This window comes from Citrus clementina, unplaced genomic scaffold (assembly GCF_000493195.1).
Source record: "Citrus clementina cultivar Clemenules unplaced genomic scaffold, Citrus_clementina_v1.0 scaffold_9, whole genome shotgun sequence".
In the NCBI taxonomy this organism is placed as follows: domain Eukaryota; kingdom Viridiplantae; phylum Streptophyta; class Magnoliopsida; order Sapindales; family Rutaceae; genus Citrus; species Citrus x clementina.
In genome coordinates, this window is record NW_006261964.1 from 22,418,956 (window position 1) to 22,433,351 (window position 14,396).

Consider the following 14,396-nt stretch of genomic DNA (forward strand, 5'->3'; position numbering starts at 1 on the left):
GTATTATAAAAATTTAAACTTGAAAAGAGATCAAATATAAGTAATAAAAAGGTTAAAAGAGAAATTAAGCAGATAAAAATTTATAGACAAATTACCTTAAGATTTGACTATGCAATTTCCAGGAGTTCTCAATTAAATGTGTTCTGACAACCATGTATCCTTTTTTCTGATTACTAGTTGTCCATAAATCCGTAGTAACAACCACTCTACTATGAATTTTCTATAGCAAATTCAAAATCTTAACCTTCTCAATATTATACAATTTCAAAATTTCATTCTTCAAAGTATTTATGCTCATTGGCTTAACCACAGGGTTGGCATGTGCCATCATTTCTCTAAAGCCTTTATATTCCACGAATTTGAATGGAAGCTCATGCATTATCACCATTCTTGCAATCAAACTCTGAAAAATATTTTGATAGAAGCTACTGTTGGCAATGTCACAAGTTCCATCTACTCTTTTGATCTCTTTGAGACTTCCCTGAAGTGCTTGCTCTATTTTCGGTTGATGCTTCAAAAAATAAGATTCCACGTGTTTATTTAAACTTTTAGTCCATGATTTGTATTTGGCTCCTAAAATTGCATTACATTGTATGCACCTTGCCTTATGTTCTCTATTAACAATTATTTTTGTAAAGTGCTCCCAAGCTTTAGAGACTTTCCTCTTATTTCAAGTGCTTTTCACCACTTTCTTTCCTTTCTTATCATTCACATTTGACATCAAAATTTCCTCAACCTTGTTATCAGAGATATCTTCAACATTATGGGATAAATTTGGAGCATTTGATGAACTGATTTCGACATTGTCTGACATTGTACTGCTGTTTATTACAGAAAATAATAAATAATTATAAATAATCATACAAATTGCATAGTAAATATTATGTAACAAATTAACTTAAAAGGAACCTAAATGCTAAATTCAGCTCCTATTAATAAAAAATATCATACAAATTACATAATTATAACTATTATGTAACAAATTAACTTAGAGCAACCTAAATGCTAAATTTAGCTCTTATTAATAAACAATAATCATACAAATGACATAATTATAAAGATCATGTAACAAATTAACTTAAAGCAACCTAAATCTAAATTCAGCTCCTATTTATAAAAAATAATAATACAAATTACATAATTATAAATATTATATAACAAATTAACTTAAAAGCAACATAAATGTTAAATTCATCTCTTGTTAATTAAAAATAATCATAAAAGCATAGCATCCAAGCAAAACCTTAAGCATATATTGTATATAAAGGCGGCCAACGGGCTGTTCCAGCGTCAAACTAAGGCCTGTGAGGGCCCACGGGTCGACAAGACACGGCCCACCAATTTTGGTGGGCCGTGCGGTGCAGTGCCTAATTTTTTTGTTTAAGCCCGGCACAAGCCCACACGTGCCGTGGGTCGTGCCCAAAAAAGCCCATCAATTTTTTTTTTTTTTTTTTTTACCTTCAAGTCCACATGCTCTTTTAAGCACACGTGTTTTTTTTAAGTTCACGTGCCTAGCGTGCTTTTTCAAGACCATCAGCCCATCTAATAATAATAATAATAATAATAATTTTTATTAACTAATAAAAGACAAATAACATTCTATTATCAGTTTATCACAATTTTGTAACTATATATTTAAATATTTAATTTCACGATTATCAATTCAATTATAACACAACAAAATTATTTGAACTGTAGTGAATCAAATTCCACCTAATTTTATTTGAACTATTAATATTATAATTGGACTTGAACTTCATTGAATGAAAATGTAACTTTTAATTTACCATAAAAAATAAAAAAAATATTTCCTTCATAATTTTATTTTTTGTGTATAAATATGAAAAATATCTTATTCAAAAATCACAAGTGAAAAATATCTCCGTTAACTAAGTTATGATTTCATAAATGAAATATTAATTGTCAAAAAATTTTGATATATCATTTATAAAATCGTGATATTTAAATTTTTTTATTATATAATATTTTTTTATTCATTTAATAAATGATAAACATAAAACAATTATAATTTTTTTAAAAATGAGACTTAAATTAATTTAATAAAATATATTAAAAATTTTAATTTTAAAATATTTTTAAAATCATAACATTTTATTTTGTAAAATCGTGATAATTAAAAATATTATTTTGATATACTTTGACTCACATGCTATTGATGGCCCACGGGCCGCGTGCTAGCCAACCAATAAAGTGTGCTTATTACGTGCCTTTTCACGGGCCGTGCTTTTAAGGCCCACGTGCTTAAAACTCTAAGCCCAGCCCAGCCCGGCCCACGTACGTGTCGTGCCGAGCTGTGCCCTTGCCGTGCTATGTGCCGCCTGGCCTGTTGGCCAACTTTAATTGTATAACACCTAATAATAATAATAATAATATTAATTTCATCATTTTTTTTTCAAAAAAGCTGAAAAAAATCAATACCTTGTGGTTGCGATGGCGGAGCTACCATTGAGAAGGTGACGAAATGATAGAGTGAGACTAATTAAGATGGCTGACACCAATGAGCGGTGGTTGTCGCTGATAAGTTGACAAACAATGGAGACAATGGCTGTGATGACTATGCTTTATGAGAAGTGAGAATAGCTGACCGAGGAAAGTTCCTGAAGGCACAGTGCAGCGGCCAGTGGTGGCTGTTGCTTTATGGCTTTGAGTGTTAGAGTGACGGAGGTCGAGAGGTGCTGAGGTGGACAACAAATTATTTTAGTGTGTAAGTGTGTTTAGTTACGATTTAGGGTTGATTGTTTGGTTTAGGATTTAGGCAAAATGTTTCTTCGATTTTTATTTTCTATTTTTTTAACGTAATAAAAAATTCTTGTACGATTTAAGTTCTGGGTTTTTGGTTTGTGACCAGACCCATGCCCGAAAACATCCAGGTATTGATTTTCAATACCTGAATCCACTTTTTTAATACATTCGCCAGGTCCGGGCTATATCTGGTCTGAGTGGGCATTTTTACTAACTCTATCAAGGATCATCTGGAGGAAGGTTGTGATGTTTGAAGAAGCTGGAAAAAGAGAAGGAATTCGAGGTGAAGACTATTCTTGACAAAGTGCAGTTATTGTTAGCTGAGTTTGCTGATGTTACACCTTCCAACCAAATAGCTTATAACCTACGCAAGATATACAACATCGTATAGACTTGATTCTTGGTGTGATTTACCAATCTGCCTTATTATCATATAAGTATGCAATTGTGCAAGAATAAGTTGACGAGTTATTGTGAAAATGGTTTATGCGTGAGAGTATGAGCCCATGTGCTATACCAGCTTTGTTGGCGCCAAGAAGTATGAGAGCTAGTTATGTGTATGGACATCAAGCAGATTAATTAGATTATTGTGAAGTATCAATTTCATATTATTTCATTTTAGGATTTATTAGATTAAATAGATGTTCTTAGATTTTCTTGAAGATAGGTCTGCATGGTGGATATCATCAAATTAAATTAGGCCTAAAAATGAGTGAAAGACACCATTCAAAATAAAAGAAGGTTTGTGTTTGAGGGAAAAATATGAAAGACAATAGAGCGCCATGTGTCAACCAATTAAATGATTTCAGCACAATTGGAGGTACCCTGCACAATCCGAGGTGCCTGGCATGACTTGAGGTACCCCGTATAAATAGAGGTACCCTGTACAATTACAGGTATCCCACACAAATAGAGGTACCCCATATAATATGAGTTACCCCATACAAATAGAGGTACCCCATACAAATAGAGGTACCCTATACAAATAGGGGTACCTCGCGTAATAGGGGGTACCCCACGTAACTCGAGGTACCCGGCAAAGCGGATGCAAGAGAATCCACCAAAAATATCCGCCATGAGAAATGTCTCCGCCTCCTAAAAGATATTATTTAATTTTGTCAGAATTAGGAATCAAGAACGTCGTATCAAAAGGGGGGGACAACCGCCTGCTACCTCTGCCAAAAGTGAAAGAAACTGTCCCAAGGACAGTGGTCCCCAGCCGCCTACCCAACAGCTACCGCAGAGGTACCCTGGACCACTCGCCAGCGCGCGCCACGTTTCCAAAAGATGAGATACGCCGCGACCATGCAAATAACGGCCCAAAAAATCATAAAGAGGTAACAGGATGTTAGCCAAAAAGGGTACGCCACGTTGCAGCTGAGGTACTCCATAAATAAAGGTGCCTAAGTTTCATTTTCCATCATGCTCTCACTCACCATTAACACTCACACTCCAAAAAATAGGTTTTCTTCAACCTTAAACCCTAATTTACAGAGGGCTAGCTAGCTCTCTTTGCCATAAAAGCTTGAGTTTGCTAACTTGAGCGTCGGAGTGTGAACGCCGGGGTACCCCGACTTCACCTCTAACCTCTATTTCACTGTTTTGCAGGCGTGAAGCTCATTTGGAAGGATACCTCTCTTGTTTCTGACCTTTCACCATTGTTACCACTCTCTCTCCCGTTTCACACCTTACCCAAATTTCAGATACACCGCACCGCACACAATAAACTAGTGAGGTACCCCATCTCCCCCGAAAATATAAATTTATTATTCTAGATTGGTTTGACTTTTCCTACCCCAAAATCAGTTGAAAACAATTGGCGCCGTCTGTGGGGAGACGCACAAAAAGCCTTCTTCACGGTTACCAAACTAGTTGTTGTGTGTACTCTAATACATGGCACCCGACGTACCTCCCGAAGGTTTAATGGGGGATCCTACAAGGATGAGAGATGACAGCAGTAGTGAAGGTAGTGATCCCGCGAGAAGGATAGCCCGCATCAGTAAGGGCAAGGGTGTCAAGCAATCGACGGGTGTTTGCCAAGGAGAAGAACCTATTTAGCACAAGCGTTTTGAGGATCTTGCCCACGCAATACTTAGGGCGGTCGGATCTCGGGCACCCGAAAGTTCACTTCCACCAGTGACACTAAAAGCTCCACCACTTCAAACAGACGACCAAGCTATGGTCAGAAGAGGGGTACCTGAGGCCAGCAAGCCAAAGCCTAGGCCATCGGGTACCCGTTCTAAGTTTCAAACTGTGGGCTGTCGCGACGAGCGTTCCACCGCCTCTTGCAATTCCCGCAGCAGCCAGGGTACGAGACGTTCAAAGTGTACCCACGAGGATCTCCGTGAGAAGTTAAACGCCAAAAGGGCTTTTCAAATGGCGGCGACATCATCGGGTACACCGAGGGTACCCCTCAAACTTGTGGAAAAGATGGAGAACCTGGAAGCGCAAGTGAAGCTCATTTTCGAGAAGCAAAACATCATTGCTGCACCAACGCCAATGACCTACCAATCGCCATTCACTATGGAGATTAGGACAGCAGCTCTCCCCAAGGCGTTCACCATGCCTCAGATATCCCAATACTCGGGTACCACTGATCCCTCGGAGCATGCTGAGCTATACCGTGACCAAATGCTTATTAAGGGTGTAGATGAGAGCACCATGTGTAGGATGTTTACACACACACTCACAGGCCCCGCGAAGTCATGGTTTCGCTCTTTGAAAGCGGGTAGCATATCTTCCTTACACCAATTGTTATCCGAATTTACTAAAGAGTTTTCCTATGCTTCCACTCAAGATAGGGTAGCCTCCAAACTTGCCTTTATCAAGCAAGGGGAAGCCGAGCCTTTGGCGGAGTATTTAAGTCGTTTCCAACAAGAGGTGCTGCGAACCGGAGCATTTGGAAACCAATACACATTGACCCATTTTGAGAAAATTTGCGGTTGGGCAAGTTATGGCGTTCTTTTTAAAAGAAGCATCCACTTCATATGGGGAAGCTCGTTCTCGGGCATTGCAACAAGTGGAGATAGACAAAAAATGCCAATTGAAGCGCCAAGAAGATCAGGCCGATGTTACAAAGAACAAGGAGAAGCCCAAGAGGGTGGAGGCCCCAATACCGGGGGTACCCCAAGCACGGAGCCCTCCACGGGCTGCCCTGCGGGGACGAGGGTATAACCCTCAGGGTACCTCAAGGGTACCCCAACCTCCAAGATCGCCACCACCGAGGCCTCGGTACGAATCTTACCACCCACTGAATCGATCCCCAGAGCAGATCTTCTACCATATTCGGGATAGCGGCCTCCTCCGTCCACCTAAGCCAATGAAGAAGTACCCCAACATGAAGCGTAGCCTGAAGTATTGCGAGTTCCATGAGGACTTTGGTCACAGCACAGCCGAGTGCTTCACCTTGCGAGAGGAAATTGAATCTTTGATTCTCAGCGGGTACCTCAAAGAATTTGTTGCTGGCATGAGAGAAGCTCAGAAATTTGCGGAACAGGATAAAGGCAAGCGGGTAGCTGATGGCAGTCCCGAATGAGAGGTACCCCCTGGACACAAGAAAGGCGTGTATGTCCGAATGATTATGGGCGGACCGACTTTAGCGGGCCAATCTAGGAGGGCTATCAAAGGCTATGGTAGATCATTGTCGATAACCACCAATATGGGCAAATAAGTCAACTTTAATGAATACGGTACACCGAAGGTATCCCACCATCCCCCGCCTATCCTTTTTACAGAAAAAGATGCGGGGGGCATCTCGTACCCCCACGACGATGCCTTTGTAATTACGTTGAAGGTTGCCACTGGTAAGGTAGCAAGAACTCTCGTAGATACCGGCAGCTCCGTTAACATCATTTTCAAAAGCGCCTTGGATCAACTATTGATTGAGTCACCAAAGATCACCCCATATGCTACGCCTCTTATTGGGTTTGCCGGAGATATGGTTATACCAAAAGGCATCATTACGCTCCCCGTTACACTTGGTAAGGTACCTCACCGTGTTGTTCATATGATTGATTTTCTTATTGTAGATCGCCCGGGTGCCTACAATATTATATTGGGCAGGCCGTTTTTAGTAGCAACTAAAGCGGTGGTATCCATACACTACCTCGCCATGAAAGTCCCGGCCGCCCAAGAGGTGATCACCATTAAAGGGGACCAGCAATCGGCTCGTGGATGTTACTCCGTGGCCTCCAAAGTCACTTACCAAATAGCTTCTGATTCGCCAACGAAGGGGTACCCCAGTGGCAGCCAACCTACACCTTATCCCTCAAGGAGATCGCTCGCTAGACGACGGAGAGCGGTACTAAAAAAATCTCCCTAGGTAGCCCACCCACGAGAGCAGTTGGAATCCTTACCAATGGGTGTAGAAGCAGTTGCGGGGGATAGCTCGAGGGTACCCCATGGGGACCAAGTGGAGCCCAGGTGTGAAGTCGAGGCACCCTTGGATCCTCGAATATTGAACCTTAAACCCTTGGATCCCCGAGTATCCTCTTTCCTCTTTCTCCTTTTCTCTCTCTTCTTTCTCTCCTTTTTGCGATTTCCAGCGTCGCATTTGATGGTTGCGGCCATGGCAGTCGGTTCTTCTTGGTGGCTGCAGCTTCTCGGTTTTCTCTTCTTTTTTTTTTGGCCGGCGTTCTTCTCAGAGTTTTTCGGCGTTCTTTTTGCGATCTCCGTCGTCGGTTCTCAGTGGTTGCCGCCATGGCAGCCGGTGTTGGTTCTTGGTTGCAGCCCTTCGTTCTTCATTTTATTTATTTACTTCGTTCTTCAACCTTAAACCCTAATTTACAGAGGGCTAGCTAGCTCTCTTTGCCATAAAAGCTTGAGTTTGCTAACTTGAGCGTCGGAGTGTGAACGCCGAGGTACCCTGGCTTCACCTCTAACCTCTATTTCACTGTTTTGTAGGCGTGAAGCTCATTTGGAAGGACACCTCTCTTGTTTCTGACTTTTCACCATTGTTACCACTCTCTCTCCCCTTTCACACCTTCCCCAAATTTCAGATACACCGCATCACATACAATAAACTAGTGAGGTACCCCATCTCTCCCAAAAATATAAATTTATTGTTCTAGATTGGTTTGACTTTTCCTACCCCAAAATCAGTTGAAAACAGTTTGTATAATGGTTTGTGATGCCATTTGTATTATTGGATAAGCCGATTACCTCTATGCATTTGATGAATTAGGTCATTAAGTGTAGTTTTCTATTGAGCAACATGGATTTTTTGGGTTTTATAGTTGGCATAGACAAGAATAAAGTGTCGATTTGAAGATACAAGTGATTAAAGAATGGCCTATGCCCAAAACTATAGGTGAAGTTAGGAGTTTTCATGGGCTAGTAACATTTTATAGGAGATTCATTAATGGTTTTAGCATTATAATTGCCCTAATTGCTGAATACTTGAAGAAAATGAAGTTCAATTGGGGAGAAGAGTGAGTGGCGAGTTTTACTTTATTAAAGGAGAAGTTGTCCACCGGTCCTGTGTTAGCCTTTCCAAACTTTGACAAGTTGTTTAAAGTCAAGTATGATGCTTCTGGTAAGGATATATGAGCTATTCTTTCTCTGAAGGGATGACTAATGAAGTATATGAGTAAGAAATTAAATGAGGCATGATAGAAGTGGTCTATTTATGACCAAGAATTCTATGCGATCTTTTGGGTGATAAAGTAACGGGAGCATTACTTGATTTATAAGGAGTTCTTACTTTACTGTGATCAGCAAACATTAAAGTACTTTAAAAGTAAGCAAAACCTTAGGTAAACTATATATAGAATTTACTTATGTTCTAAAGCATAAGTTGACCAGTGGAATAAAGTAGCAGACACGCTAAGTAGGCGAGTAACATTATCGGTAGCTCTAGTAAATGAAGTTACTAGTTTTGAATACTGAAAAGAGTTGTACGATGAAGATAAAAAGACCTTGCGGATATTTGAGATAAGTGTATCAATCATCAGAATATGAAAGACTTTTTCATTCAATATAGATATCTATTAAAGGCTAATTAGTTATGTGTGTCTCTTAGTTTTTTAAAGGAGTATATTATCTATGAGTTATATGGAAATGGTTTGAGCAACCATGTTAGTCAAGAGAAGACCAAGGCACTTGTCGAAGAGTGATATTATTGGCCATAATTGAATAGAGATGTGCGTAAGATTATGCACAGGTGTTGGATTTCTCAAAAAGGCAAAGGACAATCGCAAAACACTGGATTATACACACTATTTCCTATTCTAAAGAATAATTAGTTGGATCTATCCATAGATTTTATGTTAGGATTGCTTCGTGTAAGGATTGGTCGGGATTTTATACTTGTAATTGTTAATAGATTTTTGAAGTCGATGCGTTTTTTTCTTATAAGAAAATTGAAAATGCTTCTCTTATGGCACATTTGTTCTTTTGAAAAGTGGTGCGTTTACATAGTGTTCTAAAGACAATTACTTATAATAGGGATATAAAGTTCATTAGTAAGTTTTAGAATTATATTTGGGATCAATTCGAAATGCAATTGCAATTTAGTAGTGCTTTCCATGCTTAGATAGGTAGACAAATGGAATTAGTCAATTGAACTTTGGGCAATATGTTGCACTTTGTTTGTGGTGACAATAAGTGGAATTGGGAAACTATATTGCCTCAGCTTGGGTTTGCTTACAATAGCAGAATGAATTGATCTACTAGAAAAGCTTCTTTTAAGATTATCTATACTTGTTCTCCACACCATATATATGATCTAGATGTCATGTCAATAGTAGCTCGAGTAAGCAAAGTAGCGGATAATGTGGCAAATAAGGCTCTGCAGTGCACTCACTTAGAGGTTGTTAAAGCTAAATAAAAAGCTGATGTAGATAAGCACTAGTGCAAGAAAGTGTTTTAAGAGGGTGATTTGGTGATTAAACATTTGAGGCAAAGCCATTTTCCTAGCATTTACAGTAAATTGGAGTAGCGAAAGTATAATGAATTTCATAAGATTAATGATAATGCTTATGTGCTCTAGCTACCAAAAAATTAGATTATCTCTCACGCATTCAATGTGATTGATTTGTTTGAGTATCATTTAGATGATGAGGAACTATATCAGCCTAACTTGAAGATGGGTTCTTTTCCAATTGACAGGGACTGATGTAGCATAATTGTGTAGGATGAGCAAGGTACATTTCGGAGGTCATACTTTGGGCTACATGTGTTAGTTTTAGACATGTAATATACTATTTTGAAGGTTACAACAAGATAAACAAAAAATAGAATTGCTTATGTTGTTTTATCATATGATCTAGTAAAAAAAATTATGTTTTTCTTAGTCGTTTGGCCATTTTTAATTATTTTATTTATTTTTTTATTGCTTTCAACATTTTTTCTTTTTTATTCTTGATAACAGATCCGGGTACTGTGAAATATAAGTGTGCAACCCAAGAGGGGGGGTGAATTGGAATTTTAAAAATTATCCTAGGCAAACCATACAACAATTCAATCTAATGCCTTAATCAATTCGAAAACAATAAATTCAAATAAACACAATATTAAAAGAGTAAGGAAGAGAAAACGAACACAAGGATTTTTACGTGGTTCGGTTATCCCCGCCTACGTCCACGCCTCCAAGCTCACCCGCTTGAGGATTTCACTATCCAAGCCTTTCCAAGGCTTCAACGATTACAATTGACTTCGAGGTGTCAATAAACCTTTACAACAAGAGATTATCTCTCCAATCTCTTCACTCTAAGTGTTTCTCACACTTGTACTCTCACAATTTGATGAGAAATGATAAATACAACAATGAATCTCTCTTTAAGAGTGGATATACAAATTATAGCTCAATGATGATTCAACAAATGATGATTTACGAAATGGAAGCTCAATATATGTTGTGTACACTTGTTTATGCTTGCTTGAGTTACCAAAAATGAATTGGTTTTAAGTTTATATAGTTTGAACTCAAAAACTAGCCGTTACTAGCCGTTATGCACATTTTTGGTCGTAACCGGCTTGCCGTTTAACCATATCCGGTAAGCCGCTTTCGTTCTGGTGCTTACTGCCCCGTATCCGGCTTGCCGTTTATCAGTATCCGGTAAGCCGCTTGCTACAGTAACTGCTACAGTAAAACATTTCCCAAAATTTATAGTTTGACCCCAAAACTTTATAAAACTGTACTATGGCCCAAAAGGTTATGACACTTTACAAATAGGTCCAATTTCAGAATTTCTAAATAATGCTTTGTTCATCCCAAAACTTTTTGAAATTATGATATTGCCAAAGATGCTATGACACTTTTCAAATAAGTTCTTTACCAAAATTTCAAGCAATACTTGTTTATTTCAAAGTTTTCAAAATTCTTTCAATTAAACCATAAACTTTGAAAAACAACCAATTTCATAAAATCATTTTTCCATTAAATATGAAACATTTATAATGTGAAAATAATGATTTATTTAAAAAGAATAAAAACAATCAATTTCATGAAATCATTTTTCCATTAAATATAAAACCTTTATAATGTAAAAATAATGATTTTATTTAAAAAGAATATTAAATAATTTAGGCTTAAAAGATTAATCATTCTTAATCTTGTTTGTTATCATCAAAATCATCATTATGAAAATATATATGTTAACATATTGTTTATTTTATTTTCCTTATTTAAATTATGGTAATTTTATTATAAAATAATATTTTAGATTTACTTATTTTGATAAATTCAAGATATTTAAGATTAGTACAAAAGCTCTACAAAACCATAGTTTTATTCATTCAGACTTTTTGGTAATACTTTTGTTATTGGGTAAACTTAGTATCTTTTATTCACTTTTGTTATTGGGTAAACTTAGTATCTTTTATTCATGCAAAGATGGAAGTAAGTTTCTTAGGATGAGATCTTGAGAATCATAACTTATTACTTATAACTACCGAAATTGAGACTATAATTTTTTATAACTATATAACATTTATTATATATATAGTAAGACCTCTCTCTCTCTCTCTGTATATGATTTTCTTAATTGTACTAGCATAATACTTTATACATTTCATTGTTCATTATTACTTTTTTACATCTTCTAGATGAGAAGCCATTGTTGTGTTTTATGTACTATGTTGAGACAAATAAGAGAGAATTGGCTTAATATGTTATCTTTAAAATGTCTTCTCTAATAAGCTATCATGTAATTGCAATCCAACCATGGAATCTAGCCAAAGGACTATCAAATGGCTGATTCATTCAATTAACATAAAATCAGAATCATATCATACAGCTTGAAAATTACATTCTCTAATTATATTAACTCTATACTTCATAAATATTTCTATTATGAATATGATATTATCTTTATAAATTAATAAATTATTTATCGATATATTAATTTTTCGCTAAATTAATAGATTTTTCATAGTCCTAGAAGTGACAGAGCCATTACGTTTGTCTTAAAAATCCTTGAAAATATGTTATATCATGTTTAAGTGCAATTACAAAATTGTCCCTATTAGATTAGTTATTTGTTTTAATTAAAGTTTAAAATTTCTTAAGAAATTTGATCAATTTTGAGCTCAACTGTAAAGGGTCATTTTTGTTAACATAAATATGTTAATAATATTGATTTTGATGATAATAAATTTTAAATGTTTTTTGATAAAAATATTGGAGCTATTCCTTAATAAACGAAAGCCTTGATAATCATTCCATTCATTCTTTCATAAAAGACGGACCTTCAAATTCAAAAATGATTTTCTATAAAATCTAGTTTAAAGTGTGATTCTGGAAATAAACGGTAAACTGTTTATTTAAACGGTTAACCGATTAATGCCAGAGAGCAACATATTTCCTAAACCTCTAACCGTTTATGAAAAACGGAAAACAAAAAAGATGGGAAGGTTACTGGAACTTAACGGTGAACCGTTTATTTAAAACGGCTAACCGATTAACACCAGAAAGCAACATATTGCCTAAGCTCTAACCGTTTATGAAAAATGGAAAACACCAAGGATGGAAAGGCAACTGGAACTTAACGGTAAACCGTTTATTTTAAACGGTTAACCGATAACGTCCAGAATTGAAGGTTGTCCTCCTCTGGCACTAATTAACAAAACCTGATAAGACTAATTTGTTTTGCAGGTTACTGGAGTCAAACGGCTTACCGTTTATTACAAACGGTTAACTGATAATATCCAGAGAAGCCACTTCACGCAAGTCCTTAACCGTTTAGTGTAAATGGATAACCAATGTTCATCTTGCAGGTCTCTGGAAGTTAACGGCGAAAGGTTAATCCTAAACGGCAAATCGTTTATTTGAAATCTAGCCCAACGGTAACTTTGACCAACCGAAACGGTTAACCATTTATGGCTAACGGCGAACCGTTTTCTGTCCGACAGTTTGTAACGGCTAGATTTTCAGTTCCAAATATAAATAAGCTCATTCAAATTCAAAGAAGATTGATCACAACACGACCTTTGAGCAAATATTCGAGAATACAATCTTCATAAAGCTTAAAACACATTCTTGCTTCATCTATTTACATATTAAGCATCATTGTGTAATCTTATATATTGTGAGAGGCAAAACAATTTGTAATCTTTTACTTTGAGTGATTGTAAGTGTTGTGATACACTTAGGTTAAGAGATTGGGGATAATCTCTTGTTGTAAATGTTTATTGACACCTTGGAAGTCAAGTGTAAGTATTTGAAGCCTTGGCGGCTTGTTTAGTGGAATCTTCAAGCCCGGAAAGCTTGGAGGCGTGGACGTAGGCAAGGTTGGCCGAACCACGTAAAAATCTCTGTGTTTGAATCCCTCTTCCCTTATCTTTTTATATTGTGATCAACTTAATTGTTATTGCTTTGAATTTGGATTATATTTGCATTAAGTTTTTCTTTATAAATTGAATAATTTTTAGAATCCCAATTCGCCCCCCCTCTTGGGTTGTATACTTGTATTTCAATTGGTATCAGAGCCTTGTTCTCTTGTTAAGACTTAATCATCTAGAGTAAAAGATCCATGGCAACCCTAAATGACTCAACCTTTAGAGAAGGACAATCTACAACTAGACCACCATTCTTTGATGGAAATGACTATGCTTATTGGAAAACTAGAATGAGAATCTACTTGCAAGCCTTAGATTATGAAATTTGGGAAGTTCTTTGTGACGGTCCATTCATGCCTATGTTTAAAGATGAAGTAGGAGATGATATTCCTAAACCATCAAGTCAATGGAGTGAGTTAGAAAAGAGAAAAATGTCTCTAAACTCCAAGGCTATGAATGCTTTGTTTTGTGCCCTTGATAAGAAAGAATTCCATAGAGTATCTAGTTGTGAAAGTGCACAAGAGATATGGAACAAACTTGAAGTTGTCTATGAAGGGACAAATCAAGTAAAAGAGTCTAAAATCAGTAGATACACTCGTCAATATGAGTTGTTCCAAATGGAACAAAATGAAAATGTGTATTCTATGTATACTAGATTCACGAACATAGTGAACACCCTAGGTGCCTTAGGGAAAACCTTCTTAAATAGTGAGAAAGTTAAGAAAATCATTAGGTCACTTTCAAAAGAATGGAGACCTAAAAAAACCGCCATTGAAGAGGCCAAAGATTTAAATACTTTACCTCTTGATGATTTAATTAGTTCTCTTATTTCATATGAAGAGGATTTAATTGCAGAA